At 44.6% G+C, this 27,543-nt stretch overlaps 1 protein-coding gene and 1 long non-coding RNA gene across 2 annotated transcripts in view; one reads left to right on the top strand and one right to left on the bottom strand.

Annotated features, from left to right (window-relative positions):
* Window positions 1-27,543, bottom strand: part of LOC139273506 (zinc finger protein 436-like) — a 52,324-nt gene that overhangs the window by 9,788 nt on the left and 14,993 nt on the right. The gene's annotated exons all lie outside the window — the stretch shown is intronic.
* Window positions 19,944-26,582, top strand: LOC139273562 (uncharacterized). Its single transcript, XR_011595204.1, has 2 exons — window positions 19,944-21,215; window positions 25,204-26,582. It is a non-coding gene; the product is annotated as an uncharacterized lncRNA (long non-coding RNA).

Below are 27,543 nucleotides of genomic sequence, written 5' to 3'. Positions count from 1 at the left end.
TAACGCCCCTGTTTAAAAAAGGGGGCAGACAAAAGGCAGGAAACTATAGGCCGGTTAGGTTAACATCTGTAGTGGGAAAAATGCTTGAAGCTATCATTAAAGAAGAAATAGTGGGATATCTAGATAGGAATAGTGCAATCAAGCAGACGCAACATGGATTCATGAAGGGGAAATCATGTTTAACTAATTTACTGGAATTCTTTGAGGATATAACAAGCATGGTGGATAGAGGTGTACCGATGGATGTGGTGTATTTAGATTTCCAAAAGGCATTCGTTAAGGTGCCACACAAAAGGTTACTGCAGAAGATAAAGGTACGCGGAGTCAGTGGAAATGTATTAGCATGGATCGAGAATTGGCTGGCTAACAGAAAGCAGAGAGTCGGGATAAATGGGTCATTTTCGGGGTGGAAATCGGTGGTTAGTGGTGTGCCACAGGGATCGATGCTGGGACCACAACTGTTTACAATATACATAGATGACCTGGAAGAGGGGACAGAGTGTAGTGTTACAAAATTTGCAGATGACACAAAGATTAGTGCGAAAGCGTGTTGTGTAGAGGACACAGAGAGGCTGCAAAGAGATTTAGATAGGTTAATCGAATGGGCTAAGGTTTGGCAGATGTAATACAATTTCGGAAAATGTGAGGTCATCCACATTGGAAAAAAACACAGAAAAAGGGAATATTATTTGAATGGGGAGAAATTACAACATGCTGCGGTGCAGAGGGACCTGGGGGTCCTTGTGCATGAATCCCAAAAAGTTAGTTTGCAGATGCAGCAGGTAATCAGGAAGGCGAATGCAATGTTGGCCTTCATTGCGAGAGAGATGGAGTACAAAAGCAGGGAGGTCCTGCTGCAACTGTACAGGATATTGGTGAGGCCGCACCTGGAGTACTGCATGCAGTTTTGGTCACCTTACTTAAGAAAGGATATACTAGCCTTGGAGGGAGTACAGAGACGATTCACTCAGCTGATTCCGGAGATGAGGGGGTTACCTTATGATGATAGATTGAGTAGACTGGGTCTTTACTCATTGGAGTTCAGAAGGATGAGGGGTGATTTTATAGAAACATTTAAAATAATGAAAGGGATAGACAATAGAGGCAGAGAGGTTGTTTCCAGTGGTCAGGGAGACTAGAACTAGGGGGCACAGCCTCAAAATACGGGGGAGCCAATTCAAAACCGAGTTGAGAAGGAATTTCTTCTCCCAGAGGGTTGTGAATCTGTGGAATTCTCTGCCCAAGGAAGCAGTTGAGGCTAGTTCACTGAATGTATTCAAATCACAGATAGATAGATTTTTAACCAATAAGGGAATTAAGGGTTATGGGGAGCGGGCGGGTAAGTGGAGCTGAGTCCACGGCCAGATCAGCCATGATCTTGTTGAATGGTGGAGCAGGCTTGAGGGGCTAGATGGTCTACTCCTGTTCCTAATTCTTATGTTCTTATGATTAAAAAAAACATTATTACTATATTTGACATTTTGTAATCCAACAATAAATACAAATATTACAAAAGGGGAGCAGAGATTAGGATGGGAACAGTGAAGAGTTAATTTTATTGTGAAGGTTTCAAGTACCACGGGTTAAGAGAAGGCACAACAAAATACTGAGATAAATTCAAAATAAAATGTTAAAGCTGATCTCTTTTTTCGAAAGAAATAAAACTAAAATGTTTGGAAACAATCTAGAAATACCTTCGGGGAACAAAGTAATTTTGACAGGCATGCTAATGTGGGAAATACCCAACTACCCGATAAAACAAGAAGCCACACAAGCTGTGAGACAGATAGTGGGGGAGTTACTGGAAAGCGGTATACTCAGAGATAGAGGGAACAACAAATTCCCCTGTCTGGCCCGTGCAACAGCCGGACGGATCATACTGGATAACTATTGATTATACTGCCTTCAATAAGGTGACTCTCCGTCAACATCCCATCGTGGCCAGCCCAGCCACAACATTTAATGGATTAAAACCAGAGCATAAGGACTTCACTGTGTAGCCAATGGATTCTGGTCCATGCCCCTGGCAAAAGAGTCCCAAGATAAATTCACCTTCAAAGTCGGCGACCATCAGCACACCTGGACACGGGTCCTACAAGGGTTCCACAGTAGCCCGGCTATATTCCACCAGACTATGAGTTGAGCCAGAGAAAAGGTGGATTTAACCCTGTATAGGAGTACAATACTACAATACGTTGATGATCTTACTAATAACATCCGAGGATGATAGGGAGCATACAAGAGCACGTATAGAGATCCTGGAAGTCCTGCAGCACACAGGATTCAAAGTAAATCCCAAAAAAGGCACAAATCGGACAAGCCGTGGTATAGTACCTGGGACACGAAATATCCCAAGGAACTAGGACCATATCCAATGACAGGAAGGAGGCCATTAAGATTATGCCCCTGAGAATGTGTAAAAGGGTTGCGAAAGTGGTAGATGGCTAGAGAAGGTGGCAAAAGGATGGAGATAGGGAATCATGGGAAAATAGCTAAAGAAATGGTCAAGATACAGACAACTGCAGAATCAATAGAAAAAAAAGGGGTTACCAAGAGTTGAAGTTGAGGTTAGACACGGGTCATGAGAAAGCCCAAGGCAGCACAAAGAATGAAAGCAATCCTAGATAGGAAGGGAAAAGTAATAACTTCTACTGATAAGGAGAAAGAGAAACTAATTGGGTTCTTTACTGGTAAGGGAAGACAGTGTAGCAAAGCTATAACTAACCTACCTGAAACCAGCCCTAATTGGGAGACTTTCTTGCCTGCCATTGGATGTACTCGGGGGGGCGGGGGGGAGGCAGAAAGTGATTGGATAGACCAAGTGCTAATCAAATGTGTTCTGTTTTGAAAATGTATATCTATTGTGCTTTTCACGCTGAAAAGGACTTGTCCAGGGGAAGGTAAACAGGCTCTGATTGAGAGTGTCCCTTTGTCTTGACAAGTCCCGGCAGGAGAATCTTCAATAAAGGTCTTTTACAGAAAAGGCAAGAGGTGTTCGCATGTCAGTGTATTTGCTGAAACAGATTGAGGGAAAAAGAATCCGTATTAACGTTTGGTGTCAGAAGTGGGATCTCAACGGACGGCTGCCGAAAGCTTGCGAATTAAGAGCCAGACTAGCCTTGGACGAGACAGGAGGAAAGTGGCCACTGGAGTGAGTACCCTTTAAAATACCACTTCAGTTTCCTTCAGTTCCAAAAGTCTGAGGAAAGTTTGGCCACTCACTGGTTCTCAGGTAGCGTCTGAACGAGATCCAGGTCAATCTGGCGAATACCTTTTAACTTAGGAAATAAGTGTCCAAGTCAGGTACGACGTCAACTTTGTATATCAATTAGTCCGTCTAGGCGCTGATTGGACTTAAATCGCGCAGTGACGCGAATAGGGAAATAGACAATCGCGCGGTGACGCGAACCGCGTGGCGACGCAGAGGGATAGGGAAATAGACAATCGCGTGGCGACGCGAACCGCGCAGCGACGCGAAGGGATAGGGAAATAGACAATCACGCGGCAACGCAAATAGGAGAACCGCGCGGCGACACGGAGGATAGGGAAATAGACAATCATGCGGCGACGTGAATAGGAAAACCTGTGAATGTCTGTTTTTGAATGAGAGTACTTGTGTGTTTTTTTGACTGTGGAATGAATTTTCATGTTTTTTTTAAAAAGCCTGTTTGGAGGAGTGAAGCAGCTGTTTGCTTATTTTAGCTCCACCTACTTCTCTAAACAGTGTGAAAGTTTTTTCAACCCTTTGTAGTGTTGTCCTGTATGTGGGAAGTTTTAAGACATTTTATGTTAGAAACGCAGGTATGGATTTATTCAGATGATAAGTTACGGAGCTAGGAAATGCACAAAGGATAGGTTTGTTGAGTAAAAGATAAAAAATACATGGTCCCGGTGGTTGAAAAAAAAATAATTTATTTGACACGCTCACTTACTTGTCGAAAGAAAACATGCAATGATTGATTACATTGGGTTGAAAGACGTAAATTTATTCTCGGAATGAGATAAAGAATGCCTTTTAAAAAAAGCTTCTAACTCAAAAAAAAGTTTTAAATAAAGATTGAAATTACAAAGTTTGAATTGGGATTTTGAGATATTCAGAGAAGGCACAGCAAAATACTGAGGTAGATTCAAAAAAAAATTATTAAATTAAATCTGATCTCAAAGAAAAAAGGAGATATAAAACAAAAGGTTTGGAAACAATCTAGAAATACCTTCAGGGATCAGGTCAAACTCCTGGGCGAGCTATCCGCGAAGGTGTAAAAGGGACTTTTGAAAAATGTTAAAAACAGCAAGTTTTAGCAGTTTAGAAGAGACATTTTAATTACTTTGAAACTGGAGCATTTTGAGATAAGAAAAGCAACCCTCAAAGCCTAATTGCTGAACTCCATTCAAGTTATGGAGAAAAAAAAAGATAAAGACACCACTTTGAAAGTAAACAAATGATTTTAAATTAATTTATGGAGTCACGAGCCCTCCGTGTAAAATACAAAACCTAATTTGAAGAAAGGAGATCTGAAAAAAAAGATGTAACGTAATAAATAAGTGCTGAAAAAAATGTGTTTGTGATGGAAAAAGACATAACTTACTAAATACTAGTTGATGTTTGCTGTGAAAAAGATATTGGTTTAATTAGGAAAAGGAAAAAAAAATTGGAAGAGGTAAAAGACACTCTACAGTGATAATGATTTTAAATTATGAGAAAGTTTCACTCCAGTTTGAAAGATTTCCAAAATGGACGTTGTTTATCAAGAAAAGTCCCGAACAGTCTAAACAAGCAGGAGGGTTTTGAAAATAACGAGGAGAAAAGATCTAAGCTATGCGAACTCAGCACAGAAAGAACTGGGAATTAGAGAATCTTACTAAATTTTAAAATTCTTATAGAAAATGGAACTGGCACGGATGTTTAGATTTTGTGCTGAGAGAGAAATAAAACACAAGATTTGCCCAGTGAACGGGACCGTAAAATAAAACGAAATGTTAGAATGTACACAGCATGTGTGAAAATTGGATTTCAGTAAACAAAATAGCTATTAAAAATGTGTGGTCTCGTTTTAAATCAATCAAAAAAATCTTTGGCAATTAGAAGTTAAGAAAACATTGGAGTTTACTCTAAAATGCCGTCTTCCCTGATGAGAAGGCTTTTATTATGATAGCTTTACGAATGATTTCTGCTGTTTTAACGGATTCCTAATTTCTAAGCAAGTTTTGAAGGCACAAAGGCTTAAAAAAAAAGAATTTTTCGGATGATTACGTGAAGTCACATAATGACATCAGGCTTTCTTACAAACCTGTAAAGGAGTTAACCCTTTCCATTGACAGCTGTTTTATACTGGACATTATTAATTTGGATTTCTTAATAGAATAAAAAAGACTCACCTAACAGAGGAAATGGTGCGATAGTCAGAATAAAAATAAAAACAGAATTAGCCTATGTAATAATACTCGCCTGATACAAATAAAAGAAAGATACTCAAACAAAGCAAATTCAAGAGTTAAAAGCCAAGATAAATAAGCTGGAAGAGATTTTTTTTAAAACGGGGCCAGACGGATAGTGCAGTGCGCAGACATAGCACCATCACCTATGGCAATAGAGCCAATGTACCCCACGGTGGGTAAGTGTAGTCTACAAACCCAACCTAACCTTACCTCCGATTTCACAGAGTGACCGCAACATGCATGGATAAAAGATGAGTAGACCAGAACCTAACACCTGGTGACGACCAGGCTATCTGTTTAAAATTTGCAGATAAAACACTCACCGAGATGGGACCGCAGCGGCTACTTCGACTCTGGAGACTCAGGATACTGGGAACCTTGAGGCCCACGCAAGCACTGGATAATACAGATGGACTACGAGAGATATAGCACACGCAGGAAAGACACAACTACATGAACTAGCTTTGTTTAATTTGACTGCCGAAATATGCAGCCCAGCAGCCAAGGACTGGAGCAAGGACAGAACTTATTTTAACGCATGGCTATGTATAGTGTATTAAGGTTGTAATGCAGCAGGCTGCCGATGCCATGGGCGCCAGTATATTCCGAGGACAGGAGCAAGTTCATAGGACCAAAAGGGGAAGGGCGCAGAAATCCAACTGGATGGAATTTCAGTTCGAGAAGCTCATGCCTGGGTGGACGAAGCTGCAAACAAGCAGCCAAATCCACCGCAAGAAACAGAGGGGTGGGAAGAGAACGGAGCAAAAAGGGGGTGTGACCCCAGGATGTTTAGGGAAACTGGCCAGTGGGATAAAATAAAGACCAAGGGAGGTCTCTGGAATATAAGGTGTATGTCCTAAAGCGTGACACGGTTATAACACGGAGAAGCCGGTATTGATCATGCGCAGCGCAAACAAGAAGGAATACAACCTAAAAAGGGGGGCTAGTAATAAAAGAATCTAAAGAAAGGATATAATTTGGGGCACGTCAGCGACTACTTAACCTAAACCGAATGGATATAATTTTTCCTAGCTTCTGTGGGAATGAAACTATAAGTCGATACCAGAACCTGGCACAATGGATCCTCGAAGGCCCGGAACCCACTACGCTGAGATTTAATGTCAGAAATGGAACAGGGCAAGGTCGAAAAAAAAAGGGGAATACTGGAAACACTAGGCACGGGTTATGCGGCAGGGGTTATGACGATGAATTCCATAGGTCTGTAGGCAATATACGACCGGGTTAACAACTTAATGGCGTAGTCTTGAGTGGTTTAGTGGGGAGGGACTTGGATAACCAAGCCCTACAAGCGCGGTTAGGAGATGGCGCGGAAGGGGAACTGTTACAAGTGGCCCATACATTGCCGAAATGCCAAGACAATAAAATTGATCCACGCAATGGGGAAAGATATAAGTAAACGATTACAGGCTGAGATAGTTTGCTCCGGGTATGGGGCCTGGATATTAAGTGAGGTATAACATAATTTGGAGCAACTCCAGAATGGAGACATACCAGATTGGATTCCAAACAGCATACTTAACAATTGGACTCTAGATAAAAAAATGAATAACACATGCGAGGTACGAAGGAATAGTCACGCATGGGTGCCGAAATTCAGATGTATTACTGGTGAATATGATCGGATTTGTGTTGTCCATATCACAGTATGATGTAACAAAGGGAGACCCCTTATATCAGATCGATAATATTGGTGAAGTGAGAAACCAAACTCGGTTACGTTACCATCAGCCTGACAGACGGGTGATTAAAATTAACAATAGTACCAAAGGCATTGATATAACTGACTGCTATAAAATTAACCAAGTGGTTTTATGTCGAGGTACGCCACGAATGACGAACGATGATTGCAGATTCCACCAAACAAACGGATGCATGCTGAGTAGCACTCCTCTCAAACACGATTTCGAAACAATCGCTGCTCCACAAGGGAATGGAGCACAGGAGCAGCTAACCCGATGATTAAGACCAGGGGAGGAGTCACCCCCTGTGTCATTACCAACCCTAACTTGTGTTTCAGGCCCATAGATGTAAATGGATACCACATATATCCCGAGACAACGGAAATCATCCACGGAACAATCACTTCCGAGAAGGGTACGAAGAGGCGGTATGGGAACCGCAAGGCAAACAGATACTGGAACTAAATGAGGAACAATTACGTTTGGTGCAAGGAATCCAGAATCAAACATGACAATATGTCCGGCTGATGGAAGAAATAGACAACTTACAGAGAAACACTAACGCAATGCTGGCTGATCAGCCCCGGTACTCAAAGCTGTGGGACGTTGGACTTAATATTCAAATTCACCCATGGATAAGAATAATATCACATGTACTTGTAGTAATACAGGGTCTGGTTCTGATGGTCATGATGGGATTAACATGTGCACGAATTAAACAGGCCAAACGATAAGTCAGGGCACGCACTATGATTAAGGCCATAAGGGATGAAAATTTCAGTCCTACAGGAAGGACTTACCTTATATAACTCTGTGGGAGGGTTTCAGGAGGTCCCGAAGGTTGGGAGATGGCCACCCAGGTGAACGAACCTATCTGGAACTTTCCTACAGGGAGATAGTTATTGGGAAATATGGCCAGCTTGGCGTATAGCCGAGGCCCAAAAGGGGGGAATTGTAAGAGAAATTTGGCATTAGGGGTACCAGCGGGACAAGGGTTAAAGTGCTGGTTCCTGCACTGGCCCATAAGGAGGTAAAAGGCCTCTCTTCAGCCTTGTACCAAGGCTCCAGAAGTTATCAATTCAATAATATTCCGACAGGATACGATGTGAGAACCTAAACAGACATTGATAAGACCTGGCGAAGAGGTTCGAGGCGGACTCATAGACAATAAGGAGGATCAGGAAAGAGAATGTGCACGGCTAAACGCGATACTCCTGGAATAAGCACCAGGGTTATCATGGAATGATAAAAGGGGGGAATGAGAATGTGTAAAGAAGGGTTGCGAAGGTGGTAAATGGATAGAGAATGTGGCAAAAGGATGGAGATAGGGAATCATGGGAAAATAGCTAAAGAAATGTCAAGATGCAGACAACTGCAGAACCAACAGAAAAAAAGGGGTTACCAAGAGTTGAAGTTGAGGTTAGACACGGGTCATGAGAAAGCCGCAAGGCAACACAAAGAAAGAAAGCAATCCTAGATAGGAGGGAAAAAGTAATAGCTTCTACTGATAAGGAGGAAGGGAAACTAATTGGGTTCTTTACTGATAAGGGAAGACAGTGTAGCAAAGCTATAAATAACCTGACCTGACACCAGCCCTAATTGGGAGACTTTCTTGCCTGCCATTGGACGTACTCGGGGGGGGGGGAGGCAGAAAGGAATTGGATAGACCAAGTGCAAATCAAATGTGTTCTGTTTTGAAAGTGTATAACTGTTGTTGTGTCGCGCTGAAAAGGGGCTTGTCCAGGGGAAGGTAAACAGACTCTGATTGAGAGTGTTCCTTTGTCTTGACAAGTCCCGGCTGGAGAATCTTCAATAAAGGTCTTTTACAGAAAAGGCAAAGAGGTGTTCGCGTATCAGTGTATTCGCTGAAACAGATTGAGGGAAAAAGAATCTGTATTAACAGTACCTGAAATAAAACATTTGCAGGGCTACAGCGAAAGGGCAGGGAGTGGGACTTGCAGAGAGCCAGCACGGGCTCGACGGTCCGAATGGTCTCCTTCTATGCTGTAACCATTCTATGATTCTGATATCCAGAAAATTAAACTCCAGCCCAGTTATAGGGATTAATTACACCAGCAGCAACAAACTCCGAGTGAACATGGTTCAGTCCTGGATGTGATTAACGGCAACAATAAAAGCAGAATCCAACCCCTGCAGTCACTTGTGAACTCGCTGGTGTGACTGAAGGTTGGATAAACGAGTGAAGCCCTTCCCACACTCAGAGCAGGTGAATGGTCTCTCCCCAGTGTGAATGCGTTGGTGTGTCAGCAGGTTGGATGAAAGAGTGAAGCCCTTCCCACACTCGGAGCAGATGAACGGCCTCTCCCCAGTGTGAGTGCGTTGGTGTTTCATCAGATCATTTCTGCTTTTATAGCTCTTTTCACAGTCAGAACATTTAAACAGTCTCTTATTGGTGTGAACAAGCTGGTGTTCAGTGAGGTGGGATGAACGAGTGAATGCCTTCCCACACACAGAACAGGTAAAAGGTCTCTCCCCGGTATGAATACGCTGGTGAGCATGAAGCTCAAATGAATTCGTGAATCCCTTTCCACACACAGAGCAGATGAATGGCCTCTCTCCTGTGTGAGCTCGCTGGTGACTCAGATGATGAGATGATTTAGCAAACCATTTGCCACACACAGGACAGGTAAATGGCCTCTCCCCAGTGTGAATTCACTGGTGTGCCAGCAGGCTGAATGAACAAGTGAATCCCTTCCCACACACAGTGCAGGTGAACGGCCTCTCCCCAGTGTGAACTCGCTGGTGTTCAGTGAGGTGAGATGAACGAGTGAATCCCTTCCCACACGCGGGGCAGGTGAACGGCCTCTCCCCGGTGTAACTGCGTCGATGAGTTTCCAGCGCAGAGGGGCAATTGAATCCCTTCCCACAGTCTCCACATTTCCATGGTTTCTCCATGGTGCAGGTGTCCTTGTGTCTTCCAGGTTTGACGATCAGTTGAAGCCTCGTCCACACACAGAACACGTGTATGGTTTCTCACCGCTGTGAATAGTGCGATGTTTTTTCAGGCTGTGTAACTGGTCGAAGCTCTTTCCACAATCAGTGCACTGGAACACTCTCACTCGGGTGTGTGTGTCTCAGTGCTTTTCCAGTCACACTGATGTTTGAAATATTTTTCCACAGACAGAGTAGACAAACGTTTCTCCTTTCACATTCAAAGGCCGATGATATTCAAGTGAATCGAATGACTCTGTCAGATCTTGATATGATTGGTTCTAGTTTCCTGTCTGTAAATCCTCCTCTTCTAATATCCTGTAAAAGGTGTTTACGAAAGTCAGCACTGGAAGTGCAGGATAGAAATTGAGGACAGACAATCCTACTTTTTATGGAACATTCTTTCGTCTCTTGTTCCCCAAAGCTGTAAATTCCCATCCCACACACTCTCCCTCCACCCTGTGCTGAAATCCAAACTCATCGCACCACCTCCATCATTTCTTTCTTCCATCTGCAGTTTTCTCACTCCCTCTTCTCTGGTTGGGTTCAGTTCTACATTCCGTCTGTGCAGACTGAGAATAAATGAGGAAATGATTTTCTCTCGAGGTCACTGGGACCCTAAAGCCCCGCCTGCCCTCTGCTCCTGTACCAAGATGGCCGCGCAGGCACGCTGATCGTGTCTAAGAATTCGGCTAGTTACCCCGAGCGTCGGGTCCATCACCGCGGGTCAAACATGGGTCCTGCCGGTTCATATTAGGTGCCTGGGGCCTACACCAGCTGTTTATGAAGCTGCCCACCCAGGAGTCCAATTCCTCCGCTGAGCCCACAAGCTCCGACTGACTCGCGGAACGTCTCTTCCGCCTCAGACCACCTCCACCACTGGCACTGCGCCTGCTCAGAGCACAGCCCGGTCCCGTGTCTGGGCTCCTGGTGTCATTGATAGAGGACTTTACCCCTGCGCGGGGGATTCTGGTTACAGAAGTAAACGTCGCAACATTTCGCAGTGAAATGTATTGATTCAGGACAGACAGCAGGGATTATTGCAGGAAATAACACAGTGCAGTGAGAAAGGAAATGCAATGGCTGTTGTGTAGATGGATTGTCAAAAGGTGTTTGATAAGGTGCCGGACAGGAGGCTTGTTGATCAAATTAAGGCTCATGGTATTAAAGGGAGTGGGGCCGTGTGGAGAGGAAGTTGGGTAAAGGGCAGAAAACAGAGAGTAGTGGTTAATGGATGTTCTTCAGACTGGAGGGATGTAAACAGTGGTGTCCCCCAGGATCAGTGTTGGGACCATTGTTCTTAATATAGAGACAGGGTCTGGGCTAGGGTATAAGCACATAAGAATTAGAAGCAGGACTAGGCCCTTTGGCCCCTCGAGCCTGCTCCACCATTCAATAAGATCATATTGATTCATCAATTGATCCACCGCTACGAAAAACAATATTAAGAATAAAACCGGACGGACCACCCGGCATCGACCTCCGCACCGGCTACGGACCCGACAACGGCACACCCAGCCCAGTCTTTCTCATCAACATCTGGGGACTTGTGCCAAAATTGGAAGAGATGTCCCAGACTAGTCAAGCAACAGCCTGACATAGTCATAATCACAGAATCATACCTTTCAAACAATGTTCCAGACTCCTCCATCGCCATCCCTGGGTATGTCCTGTCCCACCGGTGGCGGTACAGTAGTATACAGTCGGGAGGGTGTGGCCCTGGGAGTCCTCAACATTGACACCGTAACCCATTAAGTCTCGTGGCTTCAGGTCAAGCATGGACAAGGAAACCTCCTGCTGATGACCACCTACCGCCCTCCCTCAGCTGATGAATCAATACTCCTCCATGTTGAACATCACCTGGAAGAAGCACTGAGAGCAGCAAGGCGCACAGAATGTACTCTGGGTGGGGGACTTCAATGTCCATCAAGACTGTCTCGGTAGCACCACTACTGACCGAGCTGGCCGAGTGCTGAAGGACATAGCTGCTAGACTGGGCCTGTAGCAGGTGGTGAGAGAACCAACACGAGGGGAAAAACCTACTTGCGCCCATCCCTTCGGAAAGGGCACGAGAGCGGGAGCAGCGGCAAGCTTACAAAGGGCGTGAGTCAGCCGAGCAGTGAGACTTCGGAAAGGGCGCGAGAGTGGGAGCAGCGGTAAGCCTACAAAGGGCGTGAGACAGCTGAGCAGACAGCCGAAACAGCACCAAGTGACCTGGGAGGATAAGAAATAAAAAGATTCAAAGTGTGACATCATAGGAAAGTAGGCAAGTGATTGGTTGGTCAGTTTTTCTCTCTTTTCTTGGCCATTAAATTAAGAGCTGAGATTAAAAATCGAAACTTTCAAAACGTGAAAACTTAACTAAATACATTCGAGATGGCAGGGCAGGCGATGTGTTACTGCTGCTGCATGTGGGAGCTGGTTGACCCGATCGAGGTCCACGGCGACCACATCTGCAGTAAGTGTTGGCTGCTCGAGGAACTTCGGCTCCACGTTGATGAGCTGGAGTCCGAGCTGCAGACACATCAGGGAGGGGGAGAGTTACCTGGACCCTGTGTTCCAGGAGGCATCACACCCCTTAGATTAATTAATTCAAATTTGGCCCGTGGTTAGGGACAGGAGGGTGTGACTACGAGCAAGGCAGCTGTGGGGACCCAGGAGGTAGTGATGGAGGAGCCTCAGTCCTTGCAATTGTCCAACAGGTACGAGATTCTTGCTCCCTGCTTGGACGAGGGAAGGGACTGCAGGGAGGATGAGCAAACTGACCACAGCGCCGTGGTACAGGAGGCCATTCATGTGGGGGGAGTAAAAAGAAATGATGTAGTGTTAGGAAACAGTATAGTTTCAGAGATAGATACTGTTCTCTGCAGCCGAGTGTGTGAGTCCCGAAGGCTATGATGCCTGCGCAGTGCCAAGGTTAAGGACATCAAAAAGGAGTTAGATGTAGTCCTTACTACTCGGGGGATCAAGGGGTATGGCGAGAAAGCAGGAATGGGGTACTGAAGTTGCATACATAAGAACATAAGAATTAGGAACAGCAGTAGGCCATCTAGCCCCTCGAGCCTATTCCGCCATTCAATAAGATCATGTCTGATCTGGCCGTGGACTCAGCTCCACTTACCCGCCCGCTCCCCGTAACCCTTAATTCCCTTATTGGTTAAAAATCTATCTATCTGTGACTTGAATACATTCAATGAGCTAGCCTCAACTGCTTCCTTGGGCAGAGAATTCCACAGATTCACAACCATCTGGGAGAAGAAATTCCTTCTCAACTCGGTTTTAAATTGGCTCCCCCGTATTTTGAGGCTGTGCCCCCTAGTTATAGTCTCCCCGACCAGTGGAAACACCTCTCCGCCTCTATCTTGTCTATCCCTTTCATGATTTTAAATGTTTCTATAAGATCACCCCTCATCCTTCTGAACTCCAATGAGTAAAGACCCAGTCTACTCAATCTATCATCATAAGGTAACCCCCTCATCTCCGGAATCAGCCTAGTCAATCGTCTCTGTACCCCCTCCAAAGCCAGTATATCCTTCCTTAAATAATGTGACCAAAACTGCACGCACTACTCCAGGTGCGGCCTTACCAATACCCTATACAGTTGCAGCAGGACCTCCCTGCTTTTGTACTCCATCCCTCTCGCAATGAAGGCCAACATTCCATTCGCCATCCTGATTACCTGCTGCACCTGCAAACTAACTTTTTGGGATTCATGCACAAGGACCCCCAGGTACCTCTGCACCTCAGCATGTTGTAATTTCTCCCCATTCAAATAATATTCCCTTTTACTGTTTTTTTTCCGCAAGGTGGATGACCTCACACTTTCCGACATTGTATTCCATCTGCCAAACCTTAGCCCATTCGCTTAACCTATCTAAATCTCTTTGCAGCCTCTCTGTGTCCTCTACACAACCCGCTTTCCCACTAATCTTTGTGTCATCTGCAAATTTTGTTACACTACACTCTGTCCCCTCTTCCAGGTCATCTATGTATATTGTAAACAGTTGTGGTCCCAGCACCGATCCCTGTGGCACACCACTAACCACCGATTTCCAACCCGAAAAGGACCCATTTATCCCGACTCTCTGCTTTCTGTTCGCCAGCCAATTCTCTATCCATGCTAATACATTTCCTCTGACTCCGTGTACCTTTATCTTCTGCAGTAACCTTTTGTGAGGCACCTTATTGAATGCCTTTTGGAAATCTAAATACACCACATCCATCGGTACACCTCTATCTACCATGCTCGTTATATCCTCAAAGAATTCCAGTAAATTAGTTAAACATGATTTCCCCTTCATGAATCCATGTTGCGTCTGCTTGATTGCACTATTCCTATCCAGATGTCCCGCTATTTCTTCCTTAATGATTGTTTCAAGCATTTTCCCCACTACAGATGTTAAACTAACCGGCCTATAGTTACCTGCCTTTTGTCTGCCCCCTTTCTTAAACAGAGGCGTTACATTAGCTGCTTTCCAATCCGCTGGTACCTCCCCAGAGTCCAGAGAATTGTGGTAGATTATAACGAATGCATCTGCTATAACTTCCGCCATCTCTTTTAATACCCTGGGATGCATTTCATCAAGACCAGGGGACTTGTCTACCTTGAGTCCCATTAGCCTGTCCAGCACTACTCCCATAGTGATAGTGATTGTCTCAAGGTCCTCCCTTCCCACATTCCTATGACCAGCAATTTTTGGCATGGTTTTTGTGCCTTCCACTGTGAAGACCGAAGCAAAATAATTGTTTAAAGTCTCAGCCATTTCCACATCTCCCATTATTAAATCCCCCTTCTCATCTAATAAGGGACCAACATTTACTTTAGTCACTCTTTTCCGTTTTATATATCGTAAAGCTTTTACTATCTGTTTTTATGTTTTGCGCAAGTTTACCTTCGTAATCTATCTTTCCTTTCTTTATTGCTTTTTTAGTCATTCTTTGCTGTTGTTTAAAATTTTCCCAATCTTCTAGTTTCCCACTAACCTTGGCCACCTTATACGCATTGGTCTTTGATTTGATACTCTCCTTTATTTCCTTGGTTATCCACGGCTGCTTATCCCTTCTCTTACCACCCTTCTTTTTCACTGGAATATATTTTTGTTGCGCACTATGAAAGAGCTCCTTAAAAGTCCTCCACTGTTCCTCAATTGTGCCACCGTTTAGTCTGTGTTTCCAGTCTACTTTAGCCAACTCTGCCCTCATCCCACTGTAGTCCCCTTTGTTAAGCATAGTACGCTCGTTTCTGACACAACTTCCTCACCCTCAATCTGTATTACAAATTCAACCATACTGTGATCACTCATTCCGAGAGGATCTTGTACTAGGAGATCGTTTATTTTACCTGTCTCATTACACCAGACCAGATCTAAAATAGCTTGCTCCCTTGTAGGTTCTGTAACATGCTGTTCTAAGAAACAATCCCGTATGCATTCTATGAATTCCTCCTCCAGGCTACCCCGCGATTTGAGTTGACCAATCGATATGTAGGTTAAAATCCCCCATGACTACTGCCGTTCCTTTTTCACATGCCTCCATTATTCCCTTGATTATTGCCCGCCCCACCGTGAAGTTATTATTTGGGGGCCTATAAACTATGCCCACCAGTGACTTTTTCCCCTTACTATCTCTAATCTCCACCCACAATGATTCAACATTTTGTTCATTAGAGCCACTATCGTCTCTCACAACTGCCCTGATATCATCCTTTATTAACAGGGTTACCCCACCTCCTTTCCCTTCTTGTCTATCTTTCCGAATCGTCAGATACCCCTGTACGTTTAATTCCCAGTCTTGGCCACCCTGCAATCATGTTTCTGTAATGGCCACCATATCATACCCATTTGTAATGATTTGTGCCGTCAACTCATTTACTTTATTTTGAATGCTGCGTGCGTTTAGGTAGAGTGTTTTAATTCTAGTTTTTAAACCATGATTTTTAGTTTTGACCCCTCCTGCAGCCCCTTTATATTCAGTAGCCCTTTTTGTTTTTTGCCTTGGGTTTCTCTGCCATCCACTTTTACTCATCTCCTTTCTGTCTTTTGCTTTTGTCTCCTTTTTGTTTCCCTCTGTCTCCCTGCATTGGTTCCCATCCCCCTGCCATATTAGTTTAACTCCTCCCCAACAGCACTAGCAAACACTCCCCCTCGGACATTGGTTCCGGTCCTGCCCAGGTGCAGACCGTCCAGTTTGTACTGATCCCACCTCCCGCAGAACCTGTTCCAATGCCCCAGGAATTTGAATCCCTCCCTGCTGCACCACTGCTCAAACCATGTATTCATCTGCGCTATCCTGCGATTCCTACTATGACTAGCACGTGGCATTGGTAGCAATCCCGAGATTACTACTTTTGAGGTCCTACTTTTTAATTTAGCTCCTAGCTCCTTAAATTCGTCTCGTAGGACCTCATCCCTTTTTTTTACCTATGTCGTTGGTACCAATGTGCACCACGACAACTGGCTGTTCTCCCTCCCTTTTTAGAATGTCCTGCACCTGCTCCGAGACATCCTTGATCCTTGCACCAGGGAGGCAACATACAATCCTGGAGTCTCGGTTGCAGCCGCAGAAACGCCTATCTATTCCCCTTCCAATAGAATCACCTATCGCTCTCCCACTCTTTTTCCTGCCCTCCTGTGCAGCAGAGCCAGCCACGGTGCCATGAACTTGGCTGCTGCTGCCCTCCCCTGATGAGTCATCCCCCTCAACAGTACTCAAAACGGTGTATCTGTTTTGCAGGGGGATGACCGCATGGGACCCCTGCACTACCTTCCTTGCACTGCTCTTCCTGCTGGTCTTCCATTCCCTAGCTGGCTGTGGACTCTTCACCTGTGGTAAGACCAGCTCGCTATACATGCTACTCACGTCATTCTCAGCATCGTGGATGCTCCAGAGTGAATCCACCTTCAGCTCCAATTCCGCAACGCGGTCAGTCAGGAGCTGGAGGCTGATACACTTCCCACACACGTAGTCGTCAGGGACACTGGAAGTGTCTCTGAGTTCCCACATGGTACGGGAGGCACATATCACGTGACCGAGCTCTCCTGCCATGACTTAACCCTTAGATACACTTAAATTGGCAACAACAATGTTAACAAGTTACTTACTGTTCAGCCATGAACTCATTGAATAGCGGTGCAGGCTCGAAGGGCCGAATGGCCTACTCCTGCACCTATTTTCTATGTTTCTTTGTCCTCTAGGCTGAAGAGGAATTGGAGTGGGAGGGGGAAGATCCAGTTGTCGTGGTCCACGTAGGTACCAATGACATAGGCAGAACAAAGAAAGGGGTTCTGCTTAAGGATTTTGAGCAGCTCGGGGCTAAATTAAAAATCAGAACCACAAAGGCAATAATCTCTGGACTACTACCTGAGCCACGAGCAAATATATTTTGGTGAGAAGGAAAGACTTTAAGCGACGGGAGAACTATCCGCGGTTAATGAAGGAAGTAAAGGATGGGATCAAATTGAAAACAATGGCATACAAAGTGGCCAAGGTTAGTGGGAGGCCACTTGAAGGTGCCGTTGAGGAGGAACACAAATCCTTCCTTAGCTCTATAACACTTTACGTCGGTGTTGCTAACACTCGTGAACTGCTTATACCACCATTTGCTAGGTTCCCTTGAATTTGAGCCTGATCCTACCAATTGGTAAGCATCAAACGGGTATGCCCATGTTTCTGAGCTGACATGAGTTCCGTTACACTGACCGCAGATAACTTGCCTTCCTGCGGTCACGTTCAGGCATCTTTGCTCGTTACAGGTACAGGTAAACTGGCCCTTACGCACTCGACAGTGCTGACGGGCACACTGCGTCTGCACACAGGTGGCGTTCCCGGGGACCAGGGCATATACACAACCCCACCCTTGTCCTGAGAAGCAAAGCGGGTAGCTTGCAATGTCTGAGCATACCGCTCCGTTCTTTCCCTGGGATCCCCTGCACTTAGGATTCATGGAGTCTATTAATTCCACACATCTTCCTGGTATACCCCTTCTAGTTCTGCTAGGATAGCACAAGATAGCACAATTATACCTACTAGCTTACACATGTTTAAATAATTTTAGATGATACAATACATTAGTTAACAATAAGATAAGGTCAAATCAAAAACAGCTAAGTCTGTTTGTTCCTTTCTTTTCCCGTGTTCTTGGCGTTTTTCTTCCTGCCCCAAGGATGTGGTTTATTCAGCTATGGTGGAGAGGAAGTCTGGAACAGAAACAAGGGTTAGGACGGCTGATAACATAGGCTTATGTAGTAGCCAGTTTACAGTGGTGCAGGTGAAACCAGGCACTTCTCCCTTCAACCTTAGCTGCGGTGGGGGTAGTGAGTAACACCTGAAAAGGCCCTCCCACAGTGGCTCTAGTCCCTTTCGAATCCATTTCTTAATCAGGACATACTTCCCCGGTGCCACGAGGGATGATTCGGGTAAAACTGGGAGGTCGAGGTGAGCCTCTCGAACCTGGTTGTAAGCTAGTCGCAGAGCCTGAGTCAGAGAAAGAACATAGGTGGGAGGGAGAGAGAAAACAGGGAATTATAGACCGGTCAGCCTGACCTCAGTAGTGGTTAAAATGATGGAATCAATTATTAAGGATGTCATAGCAGCGCATTTGGAAAATGGTGACATGATAGGTCCAAGTCAGCATGGATTTGTGAAAGGGAACTCATGCTTGACAAATCTTCTGGAATTTTTTGAGGATGTTTCCTGTAAAGTGGACAAAGGAGAACCAGTTGATGTGGTATATTTGGACTTTCAGAAGGCTTTCGACAAGGTCCCACACAAGAGATTAATGTGCAAAGTTAAAGCACATGGGATTGGGGCTAGTGTGCTGACGTGGATTGAGAACTGGTTGTCAGACAGGAAGCAAAGAGTAGGAGTAAACGGGTACTTTTCAGAATGGCAAGCAGTGACTAGTGGGGTGCCGCAAGGTTCTGTGCTGGGGCCCCAGCTGTTTACATTGTACATTAATGATTTAGACGAGGGGATTAAATGCAGTATCTCCAAATTTGCGGATGACACTAAGTTGGGTGGCAGTGTGAGCTGCGAGGAGGATGCTATTAGGCTGCAGAGTGACTTGGATAGGTTAGGTGAGTGGGCAAATGCATGGCAGATGAAGTATAATGTGGATAAATGTGAGGTTATCCACTTTGGTGGTAAAAACAGAGAGACAGACTATTATCTGAATGGTGACAGATTAGAAAAAGGGAAGGTGTGTGGATATCTGAACGGAATATATGGAATTAAGGACAGTAAAGTAAACGGGATATATGAAAATGTATAAGCCATGGAAGAATAGCTGGGAGAATGTCAGATTGCAAATAGTGCAACATCAGCATAGCTAACAGTCTGTCTCAAGGTTTCAAGTCACTAATCCTGCCAATAATATATAATTGTAACATGAAATACATCTGCAGAATTGCAAGGTCTCAGTAAATAGTCACACCATTAGATTGAAACATTTGGAGGCAATACTTGAGCTTTCAAGAAGAACATCTCATATAGATTGACTAATGAGTGGCTGAGTTAGACTGTCAATCCATTTGTATTTTGTTATCTGATTTCAAAACTGTATAACTGTTAACGCTTTACGATGTAACTTCACCTATCCGTAGGGAGTGTGTACGCTCTATCCAGAGAGTATATCTTCTGTCTGATAGGTCTTACTGGCCGGTAATAAAGACTGCTTTGTTCAAAGCACAAGAGGTATTCGACTCAGTAATTTTACTGAACCAGATTGAAGTAAAAGAATCCAGGAATTAACATTTGGTGTCAGAAGTGGGATCTCAACGGACGACTGCCGAAAACTTGCGAATTAAGAGCCAGACTAGCCTTGGACGAGACGAGGGGAAAATGGCCACTGGAGTGAGTATAATTTCAATACTGCTCCAGTTTCCCCCGGTTTCAAAAGTCTGAGGAAAGTTTAGCCACTCGCTGGTTCTCAGGTAGTGTCTGAACGAGATCCAGGACAATCTGGTGAATACCTTTCAAACTTAGAATAGGGATAGAGATAGGGAAATTGTGCGATGACGCAAACCAAGCGGCGACTTGGAAAGGGAAAGATAGTTAGAGCTAGATAGGGATAGATGATCAATCATGGATCCAAAAAAAAATTAATAGGAAAGAAAAGAGACTCTTGTGAATGTCTGTTTAAATGAGAAATGCTTCTGTGACTTTTACTGTAAAAAAAAAGCCGGGGAGTTGTGGTTTGTTTTATCTCAAACAGAATGAAAGTTTGTTTTAACCCTTCGTAGTGTTGTCCTGTATGTGGGAAGTTTAAGAGTGTGAACCTTATTGAATTACGTATATTCGGATGATAAGTTGCGGAGCCAGGAAATGCCCAAAGGATAGATTTGTTAAAAAAAAAAGAAAAAATTACATGGTCCCGGTGGTTTTAAAAAGTTCAGAAAAACTTGTTGAAAGCAAACATTCAGAGAAGGCACAGCAAAACAACTGAGATGGATTCAAAAGGATTTTTAAAAAAAATTATATTAAATAACACGACCTTGAGGCTGGAACAATTGAGATAACGAAAAGCAGTCCACAGCCTACGTGCCAGACTTCTCTCTAGTTATAAAAAAAAGTAACGTACTAAATAGGTGCTGAAAGAAAAAAATGTTCTGAGATTTTAAATTATGAAAAATATAAAATCACTCCTGTCCAGTTGGCAGAAAAACTCCATTAAATTAGGGCTTTCATTGACTGATTGAATTTAAACTGCGCAGTAACGTCAAAGGATAGGGAAATTTGGAGACTAAAAGAAATTAATTGAGGCTCATAAGAAATCAAAATTAGAAAATTAGGCTCACAGGGAATAAAATGGGGATTTAAATAGAGGATAGGTGTTCAACTCAGGTACGACGAAGGGACCTTGAATATCACTTGGCCCGTCTCGGCTCTGATTGAATTTAAAAAAAAACCCCGCAGCAACTCGGAAGGTAGGGCCGACGCGAACGCGCGGCCGAGAGAAGGGCCGAAGCGAACGCGCAGTGACGTAAACGCGCAGTGAAGCGAACGCGCAGTGACGTCAACGCGCAGTGACGTAGACGCGCGGTGACGTAAAAGCGCAGTGACGCCGACGCTTAATGACGCAGAGGCGCAGCAACGCGAATCGCGAAAGTCAGTGCTAATGGCAGTAAGTCTGTAAGTCTTAAAGTGTTTAGAGTTTTAAGTTTAGTTTTAAGATCGCGCGGCTATGCGGACCGTGCGGCGATGCGGGTAAGTGTTTGAAGTAAAGTTAAAGTATCTTAACTCGCGCGGCGACGCGAGCCACGGGTCGACGCGGATTGCGCGGCGACGTGAACTGCGAGGCGACGTGGTAGTTTAGTATTGAGATCGTGCGGCGACGCGGACCGTGCGGCGATGCGGGTAAGTGTTAGATTTGGAGTTAGTTAAAGTCCGTGTTAGTTCTGTAAAGTCTGTGTCTATTTGTAAGTTTGTTTAAATTGCACGACGACACGAACGCGTAGCGACACAGTAATACGAGGGGCAGTGTGAAAATGGGAAATCAGTTAGATAAAACCACGGATGCGGATAGTCCGCTACAAAAGTTATGTGAGGAATTCCCTGAAAGAGCTGAAGACTTTAGAAAATTATCAGGAGCCCTGAACAAATTATTAGGGGATGACCAGTGGCCTCTAAGTGACACTAGAAGCGTAGAGGTAAAAAAAAAGCACAGGGATTAATTTGGAGAAGGGGACGAGGAAAAGGGGATAAAAAAAATTTAATTGCAACCTGGCGACATTATTGTCAGAAATTAAAAGATGCATCACTTCTATCGAGTTGGCAAACAATGCTATTAAATTAGGACTTGCATTGACAGAGGGAACACATGTTAAAACTGTAGACGTCTTTAAAAAAAAAGAATGAATGTGCACACGAGAAACTTGCTAAGAGATCCTCTGGGACCTCTGAGAAAGGTATTGATCAACTACAAGTTAAAATGGCTGGGTTTGTGTTAACCGAGGCTGATGATGAAATTGATGAGTGGCCACTGACTCAGCGCCCAACGGCGCCTCCCGCACCCCCTGGCCTCTTGCTCCAGTCCTCTTCCCAACACCCTCCACCTAACACTCCGGTAAAAAGAGTTAGGAACAACCACATATCACCAAAGCAACAAACCCAAACTGACTCCTCATCCTCTGATAGCGATTCGGATCCCCAGTTTACAAGCAATACAGCCGAAAGGACCAGATCTCACACTCGAAAGGGCAGAACTATATCTCAACATCACAAACAGTCCCGTAAATCTTCTAGTCAACCTACCAGTCCAAGTTGTGAAAGACATAGCAAACACCCCCGCCGATCGAGACGCAGAACTGTCAAGCAGTCAGACAGCTCTGAAACATCCTCCGGCCTGGAAATGATTTCCAAGATCCCAAAGTCCCGACACCAATTCCCTGTCAGACCAATGCCAAACCCTGATGCACAACAAGCTGCAGACCACCTCTCTATAGATGTCTGTGATCTTCAAACAACTATTTGATTGCTCACGCTATCCGGACAGATGGAAAGGGCAGTTAGATATTATTGGCAGAAAAAGAAAGGGGAGGGGGGAGGTGCGCCCCCAACCCGGGTCAAAACTGAATACGTGACTAGAAAGGAAGAGCCATCTCGGGAGGAAGGATCAATAGAACCGCAGTGTTGCATACAGGATTGGATGGATAAGCAAGGATACGGTTATACTAAACAACCAAACGGCCCGAGCCCTGCTAATAAACCTCCCTATTGTCCCCGGCATGGTATGGGAAGAGGCCGGGACTGGGTAAGAGGAATTGACTGTTTTAATTGTGGGCAGGAAGGACATTGGAATAAAAATTGCCCCTACCGTCAGCATGGAAAAGGAAGAGGAGGAAGAACAGGGGGGCAAGGGGGGAGAGGAGGATCTTACACTAACTTCTCCCAGAACAACCCCTTTGGTCAATTGTCCCCCGATTGACTACGCAGCTTGATTGTGCAGGGATCCTCCCCGGACGACGAACCCATTCTGAATGAGTGGCAACCCTTTTTGATAGATACGGGAGCCTTCATGTCTTCTGTACAATCAAAGCTTAAACTCCCTGCTTCTACTGAAACACAGGAACTTTCAGGATTCCTGGGACAAATCTCGACATTCCCAGTGTCAGAACCGGTTAAAATGGGTTACCAGGAAGAATCGGTGGAACATCGAGTTGTTATCACAACCAATCTGGACTGTAACTTGATGGCTAGAGACCTCCTTTGCAAATTCCAGTTGCATTTGGAGTGTGGAGATAATGGGATTATTGTAAAACAGGAAACCCTTAAGCGGCAGTATTATACCACTAGAACCCCTCAGTGGTGGTCTCTGGACCTGCCGCAGGCACCCTGTCACGTGACCCTAGCATACGATCCCAGTGGAAAGAATCAGGACCTGCAGAACTTTTATCAGGATCACGAAGGGGAAGTGAAGGGAATTCTATTAAGGGCTAGAGTGACTGGACTGGAAAGAGAGGCAGATTTTGTGGAAGTGGATAAGAATCTGTGGAAACAGCCCCTAACAATGGCACCGCATATTGCTTGTGAAGTATTAGCCCCTCACCATGCTAAAGATTTGGGAGTTATGGTACGCAAGGCCATAGATGAGGCTGACCCTACCAGCCGGGATGTGCAAATTTCATGGGGACCCCGAGAAGGTCTTAACGACTCTACAGCATCATACTGGCTCCGGCATACCTGACTATGTGTGGGCAGAGAACCCCTCCCAAGTGGGTTATACTCCCATTGATCCGATTGAGATCTCAGTGCAGGGCAATCCGACAGAACCCACTGAAATCACAGGCAATCCTAAAATTAATCCGGCCTGTTTTCTTACTGAGCCACCCCAAGATGAGGAAGAACCCAGTCATGATTGTTTATGTTTGTTCACGGAAGTACTTCTATTAATCCAGAAGATACACGAATCTCAGGATACGCCATAGTAAACCAGGAGAATCAGGTCTTGGAATCTGCTGCTTTGAAACCGCCTATTCTGCTCAACAAGCTCAACAATTCGCCCTCACCCAAGCCTGTATCTTGGCCAAAGATCTCAAAGTCAATATCTATACCGACTCTAGGTATGCCTTTGGGGTGGCGCATGATTTCGGACAATTATGGAAAAATAGGGGATTCCTAACCTCACAGGGGAATGAGATATCTCATAAACAGTTAGTATCTGATTTGTTGCAAGCTCTCATGTTCCCCAAACGCATTGCCATTGTACCAAGAGGCCAAACAGGCCTCTCGTGACCAACAGATGGTAGTGCCCAAAATTATGAGTCAGATTAAAAATCCTGCAAAGGATAAGTTAGCCTCGGAAAAACCAATGCCAACCATCCAAGATGTTATAAAAGCACAGGGGGACGCTCCTGAAAAAGATAAACTGTTGTGGAAATATTATGCATGTACTTATGACAATGTTTCTAAACTCTGGACCACTCCCGCGGAACAGACTTGCATGTCTGACGAGTTGGTTTCATGGGTTATAGAATGTCTGCATTTTGCTACTCATTGTGGAGCAAGGGCAACAAGTGATACGCTTTTGGCTACTTGGTGGCACCCTAAACTCCAGGCGCTCACCCAGAACATCAGTAGTCGTTGCCTGGTTGGCCAGCAACATAATCCAGGGAAGGGAGTCCCCTGTGATTGGGGTAAAACGCCCCTACCCGAAGGTCCCTTTGAGACATTTTAGTTGGACTACATTGAGTTGCAAAAAGTTCAGTGTTACAGATATGTGTTAGTAATAGTAGATGTGTTTAGCAGATGGATTGAAGCCTACCCTAACCTGGACAATAAGACTCAGACTGTTGTTAAGGTGTTAATGAGGGAAATTGTTCCTAGATATGAGATCTCAGCTAGACTGATGACCACCTATGTTCTTTCTCTGACTCAGGCTCTGCGACTAGTTCACAACCAGGTTCAAGATGCTTACCCGAATAGTCCCTCGTGGCACCAGGGAAGTATGGATTCGGAAGGGATTAGAGCCACAATAGGAGGGGCCTTTTTAGGTGTCACTCACTACCCCCACTGCAGCCAAGGTTGAGGGGAAAAGTGTCTGGGTTCACCTGCACCACTGCAAGCTCATCACCATTTAAACAAATTTTGCTGGTTAGTCTAATTCCTGTTTCTGTTCCAGATCTCCTCCTCCCTATAGCTGAACAAGGCAGTTGAAGGAGGATCAGTTTGACCAAATACACTGACGGAGACCTGAAGGGAAACGTGAAAACAGAACTCTTTTTATCAGCTAAATAATTGGACTATTTATAAGATGAGATTGTGTCTGTATGCTACTGTCTGCATAATAGTGTTGATATATGACAGTTTTGGTGCACGGGAAGGAAGACAAAGGCGAGAGCTCCATGTAAACACCTTTTTGTATATGTCTTACGTTTATGCGGAAAAAGGGCACTTCACTAGATGCTGGGTGTGTTCACATATCCCTATACATTCCAAAGGGGGAATTCCTTTGCGCACCGTTCCCCTGACCCTAACTGAGACTGTTAGATGGATTCAAAGAAACGATATTGGAACAGGTAGCTCACCGCACTGCTGAGGCTCTGGAGGGCATCACAGCTGAAATGGTAGCGATAAGGACCGTAGCATTACAAAACCGAATGGCCCTCGATTACCTGTTAGCTGAGAAAGGGGGAACGTGTGCCCTGATAGGATCTGAATGTTGCACTTACATTCCTGATAGTTCAGAAAACATAACCCACCTTGCCGATCACATAAGGAGGGAGGTGAAAAAGTTATCCACACCAGCAAAAGAACTTAGCAGGTTTGATTGGTTTCTGGGTGGATCTTGGAGATCCTATCTAATACATGGGGCAATTGTTCTCATCATAATAATTACCTGCTGTTTGATTGTTGGTTGCCTTAACCTCTGCTGTAAAGCAATGACAAGGTTAGCAGACCCTCTTGTGGTCAAGGGTTCCCGGGTTATGATCCAACAAACTAGAGAACTACTCAACAATGCAATACTCATAGAATGATCCTAAATGTTATCATAGAATGATAAAAGGGGGGATGTGGATATCTGAACGGAATATATGGAATTAAGGACAGTAAAGTAAACGGGATATATGAAAATGTATAAGCCATGGAAGAATAGCTGGGAGAATGTCAGATTGCAAATAGTGCAACATCAGCATAGCTAACAGTCTGTCTCAAGGTTTCAAGTCACTAATCCTGCCAATAATATATAATTGTAACATGAAATACATCTGCAGAATTGCAAGGTCTCAGTAAATAGTCACACCATTAGATTGAAACATTTGGAGGCAATACTTGAGCTTTCAAGAAGAACATCTCATATAGATTGACTAATGAGTGGCTGAGTTAGACTGTCAATCCATTTGTATTTTGTTATCTGATTTCAAAACTGTATAACTGTTAACGCTTTACGATGTAACTTCACCTATCCGTAGGGAGTGTGTACGCTCTATCCAGAGAGTATATCTTCTGTCTGATAGGTCTTACTGGCCGGTAATAAAGACTGCTTTGTTCAAAGCACAAGAGGTATTCGACTCAGTAATTTTACTGAACCAGATTGAAGTAAAAGAATCCAGGAATTAACAGGTGCAATGAGACCTTGGTGTCATGGTACATCAGTCATTGAAGGTTGGCATGCAGGTACAGCAGGCGGTTAAGAAAGCAAATGGCATGTTGGCCTTCATAGCGAGGGGATTTGAGTACAGGGGTAGGGAGGTGTTGCTACAGTTGTACAGGGCCTTGGTGAGGCCACACCTGGAGTATTGTGTACAGTTTTGGTCTCCTAACTTGAGGAAGGACATACTTGCTATTGAGGGAGTGCAGCGAAGATTCACCAGACTGATTCCCGGGATGGCAGGACTGACATATCAAGAAAGACTGGATCAACTGGGCTTGTATTCACTGGAGTTCAGAAGAATGAGAGGGGACCTCATGGAAACATTTAAAATTCTGATGGGTTTAGACAGGTTAGATGCAGGAAGAATGTTCCCAATGTTGGGGAAGTCCAGAACCAGGGGTCACAGTCTGAGGATAAGGGGTAAGCCATTTAGGACCGAGATGAGGAGAAACTTCTTCACCCAGAGAGTGGTGAACCTGTGGAATTCTCTACCTCAGAAAGTAGTTGAGGCCAATTCACTAAATATATTCAAAAGGGAGTTAGATGAAGTCCTTACTACTCGGGGGATCAAGGGTTATGGCGAGAAAGCAGGAAGGGGGTACCGAAGTTTCATGTTCAGCCATGAACTCATTGAATGGCGGTGCAGGCTAGAAGGGCTGAATGGCTCCTGCACCTATTTTCTATGTTTCTATACCATATCTAGGAACAATTTCCCTCATTAACACCTTAACAACAGTTTGAGCCTTATTATCCAGGGTAGGGTAGGCTTCAATCCATCTGCTAAACATATCTACTATTACCAACACATATTTGTAACACTGAACTTTTTGCAACGCAATGTAGTCCAACTGTAAGGTCTCAAAGGGG

This window comes from Pristiophorus japonicus, chromosome 9 (genome assembly GCF_044704955.1).
Source record: "Pristiophorus japonicus isolate sPriJap1 chromosome 9, sPriJap1.hap1, whole genome shotgun sequence".
Lineage (NCBI taxonomy): Eukaryota > Metazoa > Chordata > Chondrichthyes > Pristiophoridae > Pristiophorus > Pristiophorus japonicus.
This window is presented reverse-complemented; position numbering and strand designations above follow the sequence as displayed.